This window comes from Aedes aegypti, chromosome 3 (assembly GCF_002204515.2).
Source record: "Aedes aegypti strain LVP_AGWG chromosome 3, AaegL5.0 Primary Assembly, whole genome shotgun sequence".
NCBI lineage: Eukaryota > Metazoa > Arthropoda > Insecta > Diptera > Culicidae > Aedes > Aedes aegypti.
The window spans coordinates 187778117-187798324 of NC_035109.1; positions in this window are offsets into that span (position 1 = coordinate 187778117).

Sequence of the window (20208 nt, forward strand, 5' to 3'; positions counted from 1 at the left end):
TCATTGCTTTATCTCGACAGTTATACGACAAGTAGCTGTGTAACATCTTCGGAAGGCGCTTTCTCAATCATTTCGCAACTGTTGAATAATTATTATACAGCTTCGCTGTATTGTAGATTAAATATTATTTTCAAGCTGTTTCACAGCTTCCGGAATATCATAAGTATCTGAATTTAATGTTCCCAACCCAACTAACAATTCAGAACCACAAACAAGCATGCATGTTTAATTATTGTTCAATAATGGTAATGACAGCCGAATAAGAATTTTGCTCTATATAGAGCTGAGAAGGTGCTTTTTTAACACAAACTTAGGTCAATGTTCAACGTTATGCATTGGACTGAACAAAAGTTGAATCGCCACTTATTAAACGTTTCCAAAGATTCTCATTCGATTAGTCAAGATTGTTTTACTAATGAGCTGAACAAGACATGTTTCCCCCAATTAAAAAGCCAATACTCGACTAAACAAATGTATATGTATAAAATGATATTCAGAAGACGAACTAACGTTTTACTTGCGTCGCAATTCAGCTTTTTCCACATGTTTAACACAAGCATGAATAAGAGCTGAATAAGTATCTTATAAAATCCTAATTCAGCTTCAGTATATTATAAGAACAGTTGATCCAATAGAGGCCAAAATGACGATTAACAAACACCTTGTTCAGCATTAAATAAGCTTTGTTAAAGCGATCACACTATAGCTAAATTTCATAACATGGACAAAATATCCGAAATTCGTGTTGAGTTCCAAATGCATTTCAAAGCTTTTAACTTATGCTTTCTCAAAACTATTTAAATAGCTGTTCACAAAATAAACATGGTCAACCTTTAGAAATGTAGGATTATTTTGAAAAATAAAAACAAACATTTGAGCTAAGTGTTTCTAGTAGGAGCGAAGTACTGACAAACAAAGCGTGATATTGACATGATTGACATAAAAGATCTGAAGACAACATCAAAATTGTGTTTGTTCTTTGTATGTAGTTAAATTTAGATATGATTTCCAGATCTTTTATATATTATATCTATCAGGTTAATATCACGTTTAGCTATCCATATTCAGAGCCGTAGCGTGGCCTCACAGCGCTCTTGGCAAACCTCCCGTTGGGCGCCCCTATGATGCAATTTTGTATGTGATTGAAGTTTTCGTTGAATATCCCAAGTAACCATGCGACTCAAGCTATTATTGCTATATGGTGTACATAAAGCTAGCATCTACTGTATAGCTACTTTAAGGTGTCAAAAGGCTTCACAAAGGTCGAGTAAATTTTATAAAATATAACACAAAAATGCCTGTAGAGGGGCCCTTTTCCACTTTAAATAAACTTTAATTGTAGTGGAAAATGTCGGTCCCCCAAGGAATTTTGGAATATCTTCAAAACCAGATGACCAATGATCAATATCGACACAGATCCTAAAACTAGAAGAGTTTTTTGAGAGCTTGTGAAAAAATGGTGCAAAAATATTGAAAAACAAAAAAGTTATAACGATTTGAATTTGAATTTTGCGGTAAAAAATGAAGCTGCCGGTAGAGGGGTTAAATTGCGACTCAAGCATTCACTAATTTAGAGTTCATTAATATAATTAGTAAATATCAATGAAACGTGTACAGCACAGTTCTTCTTGAAAACTGTGTAAGATTTTATAAAATGTGTTTTGAAGAAATTTGTAAGAAATCTACATGTTCAAACTCTTCTTAAAATCAATAGTTTTTATTTTTAATTTCTTAAATACATTTTTTTTTATTTCTTGACATTGTTTATTTATATTTTCATTTGTTAAAAAATGCAAAGGCTTCTAAATATTTTGTAATGATTTTGCCTAACAACTCCTTGAGAAAACATTTTTTTTTAGTTGTTTTCGCAAGAGTCTTCCAATAAGTGGAAGCAAATTCGTCAAATTCTTAGAATAAAATGCAATAAAAAACTTTTTTATCAATTTTTAAGTGGAATCAGAGGAAATAATAAGATAATATGTGTTTCGTTATACCATTTAGAAGTTTAATTCCTAAATAGTAACATGGAAAAATATGAATTTGTTTTATTAGTTAATTAAAAGTTCATAGAATTTGCAACGAATTTATAAGCATCCCTTACTCAATAGCCTTGTTTCTGTGATACTCGTGTTAGTAATTTATCTAAAGAAAATTACAACTGTTCTAGAACCTCCAACACTTCCCCTTCTTGGTTGAATTTCAGAAATGGTATTTAATGTGATCTAAAATTTATTAATTCTAAAAAAAACTATAGTCAGTCAGCGTGGAATATGTTCATATATCATGCGATGAAGATAAATAGTTTCAGACGGCAATTATCTGGTCATTCATAGTAAGGGATCTTTATTTGGGCATGAACAATCCATTTCAAGACTTTCTATACCATTTGTATGGAGATAAAATACTGTGAGCTGTAATGAAAGGCCTGTTCAAGATTATCTGTCATAATGATCTACCGTACTCTGAGAACCTTGTTCAAGATGCTCTTGGGCTTTCAAAAAGATTGTTTAATTCAAGTTTATTTCTCGCATAACTTCTGATCTTGCCCTAAAAGCCATTGGTAACCATGTGTGTAGCTCGTTGTTTCTGAGCATTTAAATAGAGTTACACGTTATTTAACAACACTATGGTGAAGAAATAATCATTCTCTAGCTACCAATGGTGTTGGTTTGGATGCTTATTCATTCATTTGCTCAAAAACAACGAGCTACACACATAGTTACCAATGGCTTTTAGGGCGTTATCCCAGATTATGCGAGATTTGAATAATTTTTTTTATTTCCAATAGAACCTCCAAATAAATACCACTAACTTGATTTTTGCTCAAACCAGTATTAATGGCTATTAAAAACCATTAGAGATTAAGCAAGTAACCATAATGTTAAAATTTGAAATAAATGTATGGGAATCATCCAAAATTCTGAAAAGCATTTGAAAGTGATTCAAGAATTGTTCAAATTTTCCATTATTTAAAAAAAAATTGTTGGAAATTTTTTTTAGGAGGCGCCCTTATTTAATAAATGCCTTTCAAAATTAACAAAATACTTTACGCATTTTGGCGCCCCCCAATGGCTGGCGCCCTTGGCGGGTGCCAACCTGGCCCACCGCACGCTACGGCACTGTCCATATTATAAATTGCTAAGCTTTTTTCGCCTGCTCGGGATGTTGTTCCGTACAAGAAAAGTGGAAATTTCTTCGACAGAATTGATTAAATAAATTTCTATAGCGAGCTACATTTGAAATGACATTTCTTCACAACAGTGCGCTCTAAAAAAATGATTTACTTGGCCATTTCTGAAAAAAAAATCCCATGTCTCAAGATATTTGAACATTTTTCTATTCAGGCCCATATTTCTTAGAAAGCTTTAAATGATTTAACTATATATTCATACGAGGACTATTTCTTTAATGCATAATAGGTTCATGAAAAACACAAATCAATAATATAATTAGTTAATACAAATATAATTTATAAAATAAATTAATTAAAATTTAAGTGCTCTAGATTGGTGCTCTTGAAAATTTGAGGTTTGGCTTCGATGCATATTCAACTTAATCATTTCAGACTGATTTCACTATGTGTAAATAAACATTATTTTTGACCATCATTGACATAAATTTTCTCACTGTGCGCTAAAAATAGCCGATTGAACTCAGCTCGGATCAGCACTAAACAGCAACTGAATAATATGCTTGTTCAGTTGTTGATTAGCGTACCATATGTTGATTAGACGATGTCGAATAGAAGCTCAAACATGATCAATATTCAGCTATGAGAGGTTTATATTTTGCACTGGACGATTTATTCATCAATTCTAGGATGGCGCAGATGGCAAGGCATACCGCTGAGAATTGGAAGGTTTCGAGTTCGAATCCAGTATCCATGCGATTTTTAAATTGGTTGTTATCATAATAATTGTGTACACTACATTTGAAGCGCCTATAAAAATATATTTTTGTTTTTATTTGTTTTTGATTATTTTTGGACCAGTCGTATAAAAGCTGAACTAAACGCTTGAAAAACATTTTAATAGCTGAAATATAAAGTTGGAATTCAACGACATGCTTTAAAGTTTCTCCAAATTTGTGTGAACAACGCCTGAACAAAGGTTGGCCATGAAAATTATTAAAATGTTATAAAACATGATGCTGAATAAAATTGCTTTAATGGTGTTTGTTAAATGAGTGAATGTCAGTTGGGAACGTTACCTGCCACCGCTTGGAATCGAACTCACGATCTCTGCATCCACAAGTCTCGACGCTGTCCTTGTTGCCACCACAGTCTATATCGAAAGGCAAAGAAAACACACCGTTTTGTTCTACATCGAAAACGGTTCACACAATATTTCATAATGATCGTAATAGGTGCCAAAGCCGCGCTTACACCACTTCATCAGGCTGTAAAAGGGTGTGAAACGTCAAACGCAATGTTTACATCCAACAAGCTGAGTATAGATGCGCCACAAGTTGTTGTTTTATAGCATACTGCTGTATGCTCGCTGTATAACTACCCAAGTAACCACGAAGCTATATATGAATACTTTATGTTTGCTCTATACTGCCCATAACTGCAAAACAGTCACATTCGACATTTTTGACAAAATGGAGTTAATACCGGGGAGAGTCATCAAATGGCAAATACTTTCGATCAACTTACTGAAATCTGTGAGATTGTTCTAGAAAATTCGAAAAAAAATACCAAGTTGTTTTGTCACATTGGCAATTGTAACCGCATAACAGTCACATTAAGATTGTACATGAGCCTCATAATGCAGTAGCAACGAAATTTCTATCAGAATTTTTTTCTGACTATGCACCTTGTATGCGATATGAGTTGTACAAAATTTCAGCCTCAAATAAGCACTTTTGAATTCTTAGTGATTTTTTGAAATATTAGTTTCCTCTCATACTGCGATAAAATGCAAACTTGGTATCCCATTTACTCAATGCCTACTTTTGTCGAATGTTACAAATATTCAGTTATGGGCAGTATAGTATGCTATCAGATTTTGTTTTAAAGTGACATAACCTTTAAGAGCTTTATAAAGCATAATTAAAGTGGGAAAGGGCCCCACAACAACCAAATTAATGCAATACTTGGTAAAGCAGTTTTAATGCACAAGCCCTACTAAAGCATTTATGTTTGTATATTTAGGGTTCATGATGTATATTAGCTTAAAATAATGTATGTTTAGGGCTTGCGTTCAAAATAAACAAAACAATGAATCCATTGGCTACCTTCCAATGGTTTTCTTCACCATCTGAATGATTTTATTTTGTTGGAATCAGGATTCGAACCCACAACTAGGATGATGGTGTGCTGGATGCCTGGCGCGTTGGTGTCCTGTGCTAAAGCTGCTGATGTAATAAGGTAGGATAAAAGTTCCTTATAAACGAAGCCACTGTGTGTGTTAACATTACTATTCGCCCAGTTATTACGAATAGAAAGAATTCTCTTCGGCGATTGATTTCCTTTCCTCACCAAATGAAACATGAATAGAAATAATTTGATCACCATTCTTTCTCGTAGAGGAAATAACAGAACTTAACCCACAAAACAAAGCCCTAGCGCATTGAAAACATTTACGGGGAGAGAAATTGATCGATATTTCCCCTCGCTCCTTATGAATAAAAGAGTCTCATAGATAAAATACAACAATTTTGAATGAATACATATATCCTTAGATCATGAAATGGGGGTTCGAGATGAATGAAAGTCATTTCATTATTCTTCCATATCCCACAAAACGCAATGAGCGAGTGCGAACGTGCTCGATCGTCTTACTTATTTATTACAGATTCGAGTGCGTTTAATGAGGTTATGTAATCTTGTATGACAGCATAACTGTGTATTCACTCTAAACGCTTAGCATAATGCTATATTAAAATAATGCTACAAAGCATTTACAATGTTAATCAAATGCATCATTGCTTGACAGTTATTGAATAAATGCATGATAACATTATTAATGCAAAAAAATTGGGGTGGGTAATGTCTATTACATTACCGCGGGGTTGACGTAGAACTACGATGATTAATAATTTGATTTGTTATGTGTATGAGTTTGTAAGTGTACTAGTTTTGTGTTGTTATTGATCGGATGAAGTTTTCAGAAGTTAACTCTTTTTGGACTCATTTTGGTGGTCCTGTGGTTCCGAGAACCAGTGTTTGGTGTTCCAGGAATAATGCCAGATGATTGAATTTGTTTGTTTGGTCGTTGCTTCCTTGTGTTGCTTGGTTGGGTGATCGGTTTCTGGCTCCAGCTGTAGTTCGCCAAACTCCTCCAGTAGATTAGATGTTTGATAGCTCGGGTGCTTCGATTGTTAGAATCGATAGAATCGGTCCAGTGCTTTGGTCTGTAGCAATATCCATTGCATGAGCATTTAGTATTTCACGCAGTTTGTCTCAAAGCGTCACTAATCGATGATTGCCTAAGCGCTGCAGCTCATTCCTTAAGTCAACCCTCTTGGGAGAATTGCTGCCTTTGGCGTGATGGAACTTGAAAAAATTGGTAGAGTTTGTCAAAAATAGTCCTTGCAGTGAAGTAACCCGCGACAAACCAACATACACCAATTGCTGATCCTGGCTTTTGTCATAGTCGTACACGACCTCGGGGAAAGTTCCACCTTGCGACTTATGAACAGTAAAAGCACAGGCACTAGCCATCGGGAACTGAATGCGTTTGCATTTGATTATGCCGCACAGTTTGAAAGTTAAATAAAAATTCTCTATACAGGAGTGAATTTGGAATTTCAAAACCAAGAGCCTTACGTTGGCTTGAAATATTTTGAACTCTTATAACTGTTTGCTGGTTTAACGAAATTCCTTGAATGGCACCTCAATTGAAAGACAAGACATCAAAGGGTCATGTCGTTTACTTACTGAATCCCACATACCTGTCCAAATAGTTTAATTACTGTTTTAAAAGAGAACGTTGATTCAAGCAAATTTATAAATAGGGGTGCTAGAGAAAATTTGACGTCATTTGCTTTCCATTCTCCGCTTGGATCGCATCTCAGCAGGCAAAAGATCGTCTGGCTCTGACCGGGCGTGCTTCTCAGGCACAGACATCGATAGCGAAGGACCTCCCCGTTTGTCTTGCTTCGCTCAAATCAAACTGTCGAGCGAGCGAGAGAAGATGCCGTCCGAAGCCAAAGCCATCAGCGCTGCCACTGCCAAGAAAAAGAAGAAGAAGAGGAAGCAGTCCACAGGAAAATTTGCGGTCGAACTGTGAACACGGTTGGGCAAGTCATTGTGGCTTTGTGCTTCACCGCTTGTTTGCGTTCACCCAGCCAAATTTAAGAGAGAAATATTTCCGACTTTATATATGACTTCTAATATTCCTAAATCAATTTCACAGCTTCATACAAAATTTCATTTGTCATGAATAATTTATGACTAAACATTTCGAGACTGTAATCGTGGACGCTGCTGCAGTGCCGTCGGGGTGAGTGCTCAACATTCCACAACAATCGTAGAATACAGTGGCTTTTCCAACAGCGTCTTTGATTTTCCATGTTTTATGGGAACACTTTGATTAGCAAAATTATCACATGTAACAAAATTGCGACATATTAAGAATGCATTTGAAAAGATATTCTCATTGAACAATTGTAATAATTTTGGATCAGAAATTACCTTCATAATAAAGAAAACTATTGATTATCAATAGCTCGTATTGAATATTTAGTTAATGTCAACCCTTCCAGCAATTCATGTTCGACCAATTTCTCACGCAATAGCATTCTCCGCAATTTTCAAGTAATTCCAAGCCCAACACATTATTGGCACATACCCATTTCCCAGATTGGTCGATCAGAAAGCGAAGAGCACAAAAGGGAGGAGCGTAATCTTCTATTCTGAGGTTATAAAACATGCTTCCTTCGTCGGATTCAGTATCATTCCAATTCCGCTTTCGAGCTGTTGAGAGCTCCTCCGAACTTTCTCAGCGAGAAGTACCTCGCTGCTAGAAATCTGCTGAGCGGTTAATCTTCAAGCTGCCAATCCAGCATCTGGTTTGTGAAATCGCTCAAGATTTCTAGGTTGACCGATCCGCGCTTCTAGATTTCGACTCGTGGTCACAGCATCCAAGCTCAATTGGCCCTTTTCAGGGCCAACATACTTTCATAACAGGGTTTATTGGATTATATTTACTGATTTATCTATAACAATCTAAATATCGCGGTATACTACAATTTGGTTCACATAATTTACCCCACAAAATTACATGAATTTGAGAATTTACCGCTGCAGCGCCGTCGGACCGTAATAACATCATACTACTCAGCATTGTATGATATTTCTAACAGCATCGTTGATTTATCATATAATAGGGGAACACTTCCTAAATTCTCGAGTATGGCAATTGGAAAATGTATTAAAATTACGACAGATTTTAAATACTGTTCAATAAACTGTTTCCTGACCAATTGTAATGAGCAACTATTGATTTGAATTTTTTCTACATGTTAGTCTATTGCAAATGTCATAGTATATAAATCAGAACACATTGAAAATTGATCAGAAATATTTAAAATTTGCACTAAACCAAAACATGCGTGATTTTAATTTATTGTCAGCTACTTAAATAATGTTGATATTTTTACTGTCCATACGAACGCGCATGTGAATTTTCCAAGATATGTAAATCTCTAACCAAGACATCAACTTCATGTATCTTATCCTAGATTGGTCAATCAGAAGAAGGCGAAGAATACGAAAGAAAGGAGCATCGTCTGCAATTCAAGTTATGTAAAACATACTATCTTCGACAGATTCGGTTCATTTAAGGGACGAATGACCTTTGGATTAAAATCCCTCTGTTACAACAACAGGATTCGGTTCATTTCATTTACACTTTCGAGCTAGTAAGAACTTCTCGTGATAAACACAGTATAGCTAGTAATATTTCTTAATGTGCTTACCACATACTTGCTATAATCTCTTAATTCATCTCGTAGCATCATACAATATCTGATTTATCACGAATAATCGACAATACGACAATTTGAGGATGGTCCGAGAACGCTGCTGCAGTGCCGTCGGGATGCAATAACAGCATAATGCTCATCTTGTACATCCCTTGCCAAGACATCAATTTCATATAGCCTATTTCTCAGATTAACGCAATAGACAACATGTAGAAAAATCAATTCAGATCAATAGTTGCTCATTACAATTGGTCAAGAAACAGTTTATTGAACCGTATTTAAAATCTGTCGCAATTTTAAAACATTTTCCAATTTCCGTACTCGAGAATTTTGGAAGCGGGCCATGACTGGTCCTGGCTGGAAATATTCGTGGGGAGAAACTCGACCCTTTGCTGCAGGAATTTCATTAACAACTCTTTGGCAAAGCATAAATTTTCCGAGGAAAGTTTTTCAAAACAACTCTTTTTGATTGGAATTTTTATCAACAACTCTTTGTCAAGTAAAATCATCCTAAATAACTCTTTGCTCCATCGCCAAACCAAACCATTTCATTGAATTCATCAAGTACAACAAAATGAATGGTAAGGAGAGGCAGATGGTGTGTATTTCGCTGGCGTTAGTTTCCAACAGGTCGCCGGTTGACGCTGACTACTAATCCGTCCACTAAATGATTTTCAGTTGTTGCTTTCGCTTCGTTGCTCTCTGGTTCCGTTCGCTACTCGCACACTGCTGTGGCTTTCACGCGCTCTTCTTTGCTGCTCCGCTGCTTGATCCGTTCGTTATTCCGTTCGAAGCAGTAAACGTTGAAAGCGAAGCGTTGAAAAGCTGTAACGGTTTGACTTAAGTGAATTTTTTGACGTTTTTTTTATAATTGACATAACTAAACATATTGAAGGAAAAGCTTCATGGTATCTTCAGCAAAGTTGTAGATTTTTGACGAGATGAATAAGTTTGCTGAAGACAGTTTTTGTGTAAGGCTATCAGATTTTAAGATAAAAAGTTTTGAATTTTTCGTCGAAAATTACAGTTTAGTCAAACCGTTATTACCTATAAACTTGTGATTGAAAAAATTATTCAAAAATATATGTTAAAACTCAAGTTACATCTGATGTTCTGTGAATGCAAAAATGGAAACTTTGGCAAAGAAAGCTCTCAGTTAATAACTGTGGAAGTGTAATAAGAACACTAAACTGAGAAGCAGGCTCTGTCCCAGTGAGGACGTTGATGCCAAGAAGAAGAAGAATAAGAAGATGTGGATAAGTTCTCAGTTTATTCGACAAACCAGCTAAATATTTCATGGGTGCACAACAGCAACAGGGTAGCGGATCACAGGGATTTAGTTGAAATCTGGAAACGTAGCTCAATCTTGAAATCTTGAGCGATTTCACAAACCAGATTCTGGATTAACAGCTCAGCAGGCTTCTAGCAGCGAGGTACTTCTCGCTAAGCAAGTTCGGAGGAGCTCTTACCAGCTCGAAAGCGGAAATGGAATGAAACTGAATCCCTCGAAGGCAGCATGTTTTATAACCTTGGAATAGCAGATGATGCTCCTCCCTTTTGTGCTCTTCGTTTTCTGATCGACCAATCCGGGAAAAGGGTATGTGCTAATAATGTGTTGGGCTTGGAATTACTTGAAAATTGTGGAGAATACTAATACGTGAAAAATTGGTCGAACATGAATTGTTGGAATGATTGGCATTCCCTAAATATTCAATACGAGCTATTGATAATCAATAGTTTTCTTTATTATGACGGTAAATTTCTGATCCATGGGTGCCAAAATTATTGCAATTGTTCAATGAGAATGTCTTATCAAAAGCATTCTTAATATGTCGCAATTTTGTTACATGGGATAATTTTCCTAATCAAAGTGTTCCCATAAAATATGGAACATAAAAGGCGCTGTTGGAAAAGCCACTCTGTTTTACAATCGTTGTGAAATGTTGAGCACTCACCCCGACGGCATTGCAGCAGCGTCCGCGAGTACAATCTCAAATGGTTGAGTCATAAATCATTCATGACAAATGAAATTTTGTATGAAGCCGTGAAATTGATTTAGGAATATTAGAAGTTATAAATAAAGTCGGAAATATTTCTCTTTTAACTCTTTTCCACAAATTTAATGGCTCTGAAAAGAACCGATGGCTTTGTTAGCTTCGATGTTGTTACGGATAAACAACACTGCTCGGACCAGCAAAACTCAGGGGGCTTCTGGTATTTGCTCCTATCGGGATTGCTTCTTGACCACCAATGATGATTTCATCACGAGTTGAAATTTTGAAGCGCGGGTCAACAGCTCCTCGGCCGATGAAATTTGCGGCGGCGATGACGATGGCTGGGTGAACGCAAACAAGCGGTGAACCACAAAGCGAGAATGACTCGCCCGACCGTGTTCACAGCTCGACCGCAAATTCACCTGTGAACTGCTTCCTCTTCTTCTTCTAGGCGGCGGCAGCGGTGATGGCTTTAGCTTCGGACGGCATCTTCTCTCGCTCGCTCGACAGTTTGATTTGAGCGAAGCAAGGCAAACGGGGGGGCCCTCGCTATCGATGTCTGTGCCTGAGAAGCACGCCCGGTCAGAGCAAGCCGATCTGTCGCCTGCTGAGATGCGAGCCAATCGGAGAGTGAAAAGCAAATGACGTCAAATTTTCTCTAGCCACCCCTATTTATAGATTTGCTTGAAATCAACGTTCTATTTTAAAACAGTTATTAAACTATTTGGACAGGTATGTGGGATTCAGTAAGTAAACGACATGAAGCTTTGATGTCTTATCTTTCGATTGAGGTGCTAATCAAGAAATTTCGTTAAGCCAGCGAAAAGTTATAAACGTTTAAAATATTTCATGCCAGCGTAACGCTCTTGGTTTTGAAATTCCAATTTCACTCCTGTATAGAGAAGAAAGACGTACTTCTACGTCAAAAATGTTGACTTTCGACCAAATTAATGCAATGGTATAATGCTTGTGGTTACTTGGGTAACGACAAACCAGCATGACAAATCATATTGTATAGAAGCAGTAGAATTGATGATGGAGAGTTTTATTCCACATCATTAGGTTGCTATCTTTTACGGTGTTGAGTTACAGCTTAGTGAAAGTAGCAAAAGCGATAACTGACGAAATTTATTCAGCTAAGATTTGTAGCTGCAAAACGTTTGCGTTACAGCTGTATTAACGCTAATCGTTCTATTTTTGACAGCTTTCATTTTTTGCTGCGTTCGCTGCTTCAATTCAACTGTTATATAGCACAAAGCAAATAATCTTGGCTTATAGCGCTAAATTGTTAGTTGGAAAACACCGACCCTACACGAAATACGAATAATATTTTAAAAATAAAATTCCACCAAATTTGTTTTTTTTTTCACGTGTTTCAGAATTTTTCGGGATCCCGGGATTTTCCGGGAAATGGTAATTTTATTTCCCGCTTCCCGGGAAATCAAATCCCGGGAAATTTGAAAACTCTAATCGAAGTGATTGTGCTGCCTTTTCCCGAATGTCGTTCTCCGAGTGTCGGTTCCCCGAATGCCAGTTCCTCGAATGACCCTTTTCCTCGAATGCCATTTCCCCAAATGACCGATTTCCCCGAATAATTTAAATAGGTGCTATAATAGTCTTCAGTGGCTGGATAGTGAACGAGAAAGGACGATAAGCAATGAAAAGGAAAAATGATGAGGACTCGAAAGAACCGCCAACTAAATAAAGAAGGGTGCATAGGGTAACGGTCGTATTTTGGACCCCTTAAGGAAGTGATTTTACATTTTTGTCCCAATTAATTAATTGCACAGCGTAACCAAGTCAAAACACATACCAAAATGTAGAGAAAAACTTCCTCTACGAGATAAAAATGCCCATACGGTCATGTAGGATCCAAAAGACGTCAAAAATAATTGAATTGTGAAGCATTTTCATTATTTTGGACACACCAATACATTTTGGACCCTCAAAGATATATTTTGGACCCCCGGCTTTTTTTTCGTTTGGCGACAAAGTCCACGGCACTGGTTGTATAATATGCTTGCCCATAGTCTAATCAATCGATTGACAATGGAAAAGCGAAGAAATTCTACGCTTTTAGTTGAGAAATTAGAAAAATGTTTTTGTTTACATTTGAAAAATTTCTGACGTCTTCAATTTCTGTGTGTAACGTGTTGTAACGGTTGCATGGATGAACCGATTAAATTAAATTAATTTCAGATAAAATAAACACATTTCCCATGCAAAAATGCTTGATGCAAGTGCGGAGTGGTTCTATCTTTCCAAATGGCATGCGGATTGTATTGGTCTTTTGATTTAAACTGGAAAATTTGCAGGAAAATGGCCCAGGGGGTCCAAAATATATAGAGGTCCAAAATATATTGGTTACCCTATTGGATGGCCAGTTCGTTCACCACAATGAAATGTATAAAATTACGACAATTATGAGTGCTAAAAATTTGAGCAGATCAATGTTATCGAATGCCGTCCATATGTCAAATGGAAACAATAAAATATTTAAAAATATAGCTCCAAAGAACAGCCTATGTATGTTGGAATTATATCTAGTGTACCCCTAAATAAGGTCACGGGCTCTCGCTGTTGCACACTGCAAGGTAATATAGCTCCTCCCGAGAAGGAGCAAAATCACTCGAGAGCAGTGTTCAACTGCGAGAGCTACCGATCGGTCGTATTTTATTAAGTCTAATTTTTGTTGAATATACTCTTGTTTTATAATTGCGGTGTTAGAAACGTTATTCGCGATATCCGAAGTTCTCATCTAAAACGTATTTGATTGATTGAAGATGGAATGGTGTAATAACTAGGGATATTTCCTACAAATTTGGGGGCTCGTCCAATCACGCGAGAAGAAACTTTCGGAATAATTGCTGTGATTCTGATGTGAAACTTGAACAGTAAACTCTAATTGAAAAGTAGAAGAAAATCTTAGTGTACATATTTTGAATATTATTTTTTTTTAATAAAATGGAATTGCATTGAATTATTATTAGGGTTAAGGTTTTTCATATTGGATTATTTAGAGCATCTTTAACGGGGGCGACTATTCCGGTGAGTAAAATGATCACCCACAGAGCTGTCATTTTAGTTTGGTCACTCATTCTCACACCGGTCGCTACTATATTTAGTAACTCGTTTCCGTACCGGTCGTTGCCTTTTGGGTCAACATATTGGGTTGTGAAAATAATGGTGATTATTTCAGGTTGGGAATTTTTTGGAACTCTACTGGAATATCTATTACATTGTGGTGCGGGATTCTGACTGGAATCCTTGGGATTCCGACTGGAATCCTTGGAATTCCGACTGGAATCCTTGGGATTCCGACTGGAATCCTTGGGATTCCGACTGGAATCCTTGGGATTCCGACTGGAATCCTTGGGATTCCGACTGGAATCCTTGGGATTCCAACCGGAATCCTTGGGATTCCAACCGGAATCCTTGGGATTCCAACCGGAATCCTTGGGATTCCAACCGGAATCCTTGGGATTCCAACCGGAATCCTTGGGATTCCAACCGGAATCCTTGGGATTCCAACCGGAATCCTTGGGATTCCAACCGGAATCCTTGGGATTCCAACCGGAATCCTTGGGATTCCAACCGGAATCCTTGGGATTCCAACCGGAATCCTTGGGATTCCAACCGGAATCCTTGGGATTCCAACCGGAATCCTTGGGATTCCAACCGGAATCCTTGGGATTCCAACCGGAATCCTTGGGATTCCAACCGGAATCCTTGGGATTTCAACCGGAATTCTTGGGATTTCAACCGGAATCCTTGGGATTCCAACTGGAATTCTTGAGACTCTAATTGGAATTCCAAGAAAAGGATCCGGTTGGAATCCCAAGGATCTGGAACCCTTGGGATTCCGGTTGGAATCCCAAGGATTCCGGTTGGAATCCCAAGGATTCCGGTTGGAATCCCAAGGATTCCGGTTGGAATCCCAAGGATTCCGGTTGGAATCCCAAGGATTCCGGTTGGAATCCCAAGGATTCCGGTTGGAATCCCAAGGATTCCGGTTGGAATCCCAAGGATTCCGGTTGGAATCCCAAGGATTCCGGTTGGAATCCCAAGGATCCCGGTTGGAATCCCAAGGATTCCGGTTGGAATCCCAAGGATTCCGGTTGGAATCCCAAGGATTCCGGTTGGAATCCCAAGGACTCCGGTTGGAATCCCAAGGATTCCGGTTAGAATCCCAAGGATTCCGGTTGGAATCCCAAGGATTCCGGTTGGAATCCCAAGGATTCCGGTTGGAATCCCAAGGATTCCGGTTGGAATCCCAAGGATTCCGGTTGGAATCCCAAGGATTCCAGTCGGAATCCCAAGGATTCCAGTCGGAATCCCAAGGATTCCAGTCGGAATCCCAAGGATTCCAGTCGGAATCCCAAGGATTCCAGTCGGAATCCCAAGGATTCCAGTCGGAATCCCAAGGATTCCAGTCGGAATCCCAAGGATTCCAGTCGGAATCCCAAGGATTCCAGTCGGAATCCCAAGGATTCCAGTCGGAATCCCAAGGATTCCAGTCGGAATCCCAAGGATTCCAGTTGAAATCTGGTTGGAATCCTAAAGATTCCGGTTGGAATACCAAGAATTCTGGTTGGAATCCCAAGAATTCCGGTTGGAATCTCAAGGATTCCAGTTTGAATCTCAAGTTTCCGGTTGGAATCCCAAAGATTCGAGGTGAAATCCTGAAAGATAAATTCTTTCGAGGAATCGAATATTTCAAAAATTTCTCCCGGATTACCAAAAATCACATCAGATTCCTAGTATTCTTAAAAAACCTTGAAATTTTACCCGAATTCCCAAAATTTCATAATATCCACTTTATGCGCATCAAATTTTCAAAATTCCCACCAGAATCTCAGAACTCCCACTTTATGTTTAAATTAAAATCGAATAGCAGCGCTACTATCGCGCAACTAAATTTGCTCACCCGATGCTTCCCGAAAGCAGCGCTGTCTTTTTGCTACCCTGGTTAGCAGCGCCCGGTACGGATCAGCGTAATGATGCTGCGCAATGTAATTTAGTTTAGTCGCGCACCGTTAAAGTTGCTCTTAGTCATTAGAGAAGTGAATTCGATTTTAAATCTCAAGGTAGTGCAAAAAATATTGTTGTAGCGTCACAATAGGTGATGAACAAATGATGATGTGTGATGCGCGGACGAAGTCAGTGCTACAACAGTAAACGAAACCAGATTTGATCTGAGGTTAAGAGTCATCGTTCTGTGTGAAGTAAACGAACAGCAACAAGACAAATGCGAGCTACCGGAGTGACATTTATGAATGAATACCGGAGAGTGTGTGTTTAGCTTTTGAGATTGTGTTTTTTTTTGTGACGATGCAACACGAAAACATTATTCCGTTTTTGCCCAGCGGTAGTGAAATTCCCGCATTCAATACTACATCAAGTAATATACACTGATATCAAATCTCCATTATATTTTATGTGCAGAAACCAGATAGATGTTGAATTTTTGCCTCAAATTTGATTTTATGTGCCCGCATATAAATTTTAGTTGATAACAATAAAATACAATGTCAATGAACATAATCTTCACTTGCGTTCTAATGCATTATAAAGGCCAGATTGTTGCAACCTGTTTATGTTTCAAATTGAAATCCAGAACACTCACAGAGTAACGGGAAGTAAACATGTCACCTTCTGCATCACCCTTCTAGCACGATTTGCGTTTTTGAAGTTACAGTCATCTCTCCCTTACTCGATATTGAAGGGACCATCGAGTTAGGGAGATATCGAGTTACAGAACACAAAAGCAGTGCAACTGCGATCCAAGGGACCATCGAGGTAGCCATGAAAATCAACTTTTACTATGGTTCTTTAACTCGATATCGAGATACGAAATATCGAGTAAGGGAGAGTTAACTGTAGTTGCTATTTGTTTAAAAATATGATTTCATTCTCAAAAGTTCTATTGGAACGACTGACTCGACGGATTATGGAGTTTTGTTTGACTAGAAGATAGGTTTCTTTAAGTGAAAATGTTTGAAAATAATATATTGACGAATCAGCCATTTATATCTTTCCAGAGATTCTGAATCTGACTGTACCGGATTCAAATTATGTGACGGTGAACGTTTAAGGATTCGCCTATAGGTCTATAGGATTCGCCTATATTCCGAAAAGATATCAGCGCAAACTCCCACATACTCTAGCTTTACCCGTACTCCGGCATAAATGAAGACTTTCTCATCAACCCTACTGCTGCTCACTTCGCCATAACCAAGGCTACGAACTTGCTGCCGAAAATCCACTAAGTCCACCAACATGATTTGATTAATGTGTAAATAAAAATGAGATTGAGTTCAGTTAACCGTATAAAGTGTTTAATTAGCTTTTAGATTATTGTTTTATATAAAATATATAAAATAGGGGAAATAAAGATTTGTTTGCAAATTAAATATATTGGTGAGATTTAAGGAAATTACATGCAATCGCACATAATTTATTAAGGCACTCCATTTGAAAACTACACTCAAGAAAACAGCCCCCTGAAATCAGAGTCTATGAATGGAGAGTTGCGCGAAGAGTGAAACCAAATCTACCTATCGAACTGTCAAACCGTCTACCTATCGAGCAGCCCAGCAAAAAAGGTAGGGGCTGTTTTTGAAGACAAAGAAGAACAATCATTCAAAGAAGTCTCTTCGCGCAACTCTGTGTATATAGACTCTGCCTGAAATAAAAGTGCAGCTGCACATACTTTGGTAAATTTCTCATTTTCATAGATTTCATTTGTACTTTATATTCGTCATATTCTTCTCAAGTACTTTATATTTGTGTAGTGCATACATATCATTTGAGTAACATTCAAAGTATGTGCAAGCTTTACACCCTCTAGGAGCACATTGTGTATCCAAAGATGGCGTCCAAAAATTGGTTGGTTTCTCTTGTTTTGTGATTGTGCCGTCGGTAGTAATTCAAGTTAATTTAGTGGTATTTCAGCCAATTATCAATATCTGAACACTACTCCGACATCTATTAATGGCTGTGTAGATGCGTAAGATGAATTTCATCAGTAATCCGATTTCTGGAGGGACAAACATCCAGCAATGATGTTGGATTATGTGATACAACCAAGATGAGTAACGACAGGAATTTGTGAAAAATACATCACTTACATCATTGAAATAAGTATAGGAAGTTCATCGCGAGCTCATTCGAAATATCTATGATTTAAAAAACAAACCATGAATGTGTGTTTTCTATACTAAAAACAAAAGAATAATATCCCTTAAATTGATATGGATCATTAATACATTTGGTAAAAGTAATCAATGAAAGGTATGTGTCCAGTTTATGGATTAGTTGTGAAGTCATCATACTTTGAATGGAATCAAGGATTGGCGATAGTTCATTGATTTAGCACATACATTGCATTTGCAAACCCCCATTGCAAAAATCCATGTAGGTCGGCACATGTATCCAATGAGAAGTTTATCTTGAGTGTAAGGGTAACAGAGCATTTAATTTTATGTGCAGAATTAATACACTCCAAATGCGAAGCTTGATTGCAAAAATACATGTGTGCTGCACATATAATCTAGTAGGAGATTCAGCTCAGTGTAGGAAACGCATTTACAAGTCTGATAGACCAATTGAAATTTTCAAATTTGAATGTGACACATTTACTGCAGGAAATTAACGTCCTGCGCAACGAAATAAGCTGTATGAAAACTGAAACAATAAGACTGAATAATGTTGTTGAAAATATGCCAAGGGGATGGGAGCGTGTGGGTACTCCAAATGGGGGAAGCGCTGCTAGACCTAACGTAGTTGAGCAAACAACAAATTGTGAGATGTACCGCGGTAGGAGAAATGATAACGGTACAGAGAGCATAGAACTGAATTTAAAGAACGATGACGGCGATGGACGTGGTCAAGCTGGTGTGAGGGGTATAGAGTGCTGCATATGACGAGCCTAACCTCACTTATTTGACAGCTGCTGGTCCTGTTGTTTACGTTTCGGACTTAGTCGTTTTTTTCATCATTTTTTCATCTTCGCATTTCTATCAACAGCATGCTGATGGTGACGATTTTCCACGGTAGGAAGATTGAATAATGCGATCCGTGTGTATCTGCAATGGATTTGACCTCTCCTTGCAGCAAACTTTCACGAAATTAAGAATGATTCTAAAAAAGTACTAAGTCCAAACTGTAAACAACAGGACCAGTACCTGTCAAAATTGATACGTGACGTCACAGTGCATTGGAGTATAGGAAGAAGTTATTGTGTGCACAATAATTCCAGTAGAGAAGTTAACACTAATGTGTTGGGCGATGGTCCCTGTGAAAATATTATTTTAGACAGTTTGAACGTGCAAGATGTACATTACAATAACCAGAGTCTATGAATGGAGAGTTGCGCGAAGAGTGAAACCAAATCTACCTATCGAACTGTCAAACCGTCTACCTATCGAGCAGCCCAGCAAAAAAGGTAGGGGCTGTTTTTGAAGACAAAGAAGAACAATCATTCAAAGAAGTCTCTTCGCGCAACTCTGTGTATATAGACTCTGACAATAACGATAATGATTTTGGTGTTGGCGATGGTCGACGGGATGAAACTACAGTGAAGAAAAGTGTTCATGTCTGTGAAACGTACGATGACTTGCGTGGTAATTGCCACATGGAAAACCTACGTCATGCGCATGGTAGTGATATAGACCATCGGTTATTGATAAGTGAAGCTGAGTCAGTATTTGATGAATTTTCGGGATCTGATTATTATCCTGTTAGAAAGTGGATTTCTGATTTTGAAGAATTAGCTAACTGCACTTTTCAAGCCTTTTTTGACTCAGGTTCTGATGTTTCATTATTGAAAGAAAGTTGGAAAAATAAATTAAATCTGAGAATGGATCTAAATGACCGAAAGCGTTTATCTACTTTAAAGGGTTCAATTTGGACGTTAGGTAGCGTTTGTTTGAAAATAATAGTAGAAGGAACAGTATTGAGAATCAAATGTGATGTTTTGAAAAATGAGGATATGTTTCATGATATATTATTAGGCAGGAACTTGTTAAAATTTGGCGACGTTAATGTCGCATCTGACAGAGTTGTCTTTCACCCAAAAGAAAAAAGTTTTACTTGGAGAAAAGCAGAGGACGTTTTTAATTTGAAACCAATATGTCATAGGACACATAGAGTTTATTCGAAAACGGATAGGCAATTTGTAAGACCTTATCACGGAAACAGATGGGAAAGAGACAAAAATATCAGGAAGGATGAAGTTTTAAATAGGAAATTAAGAAGCCCAGATTTAACGAAGCAAAGTATT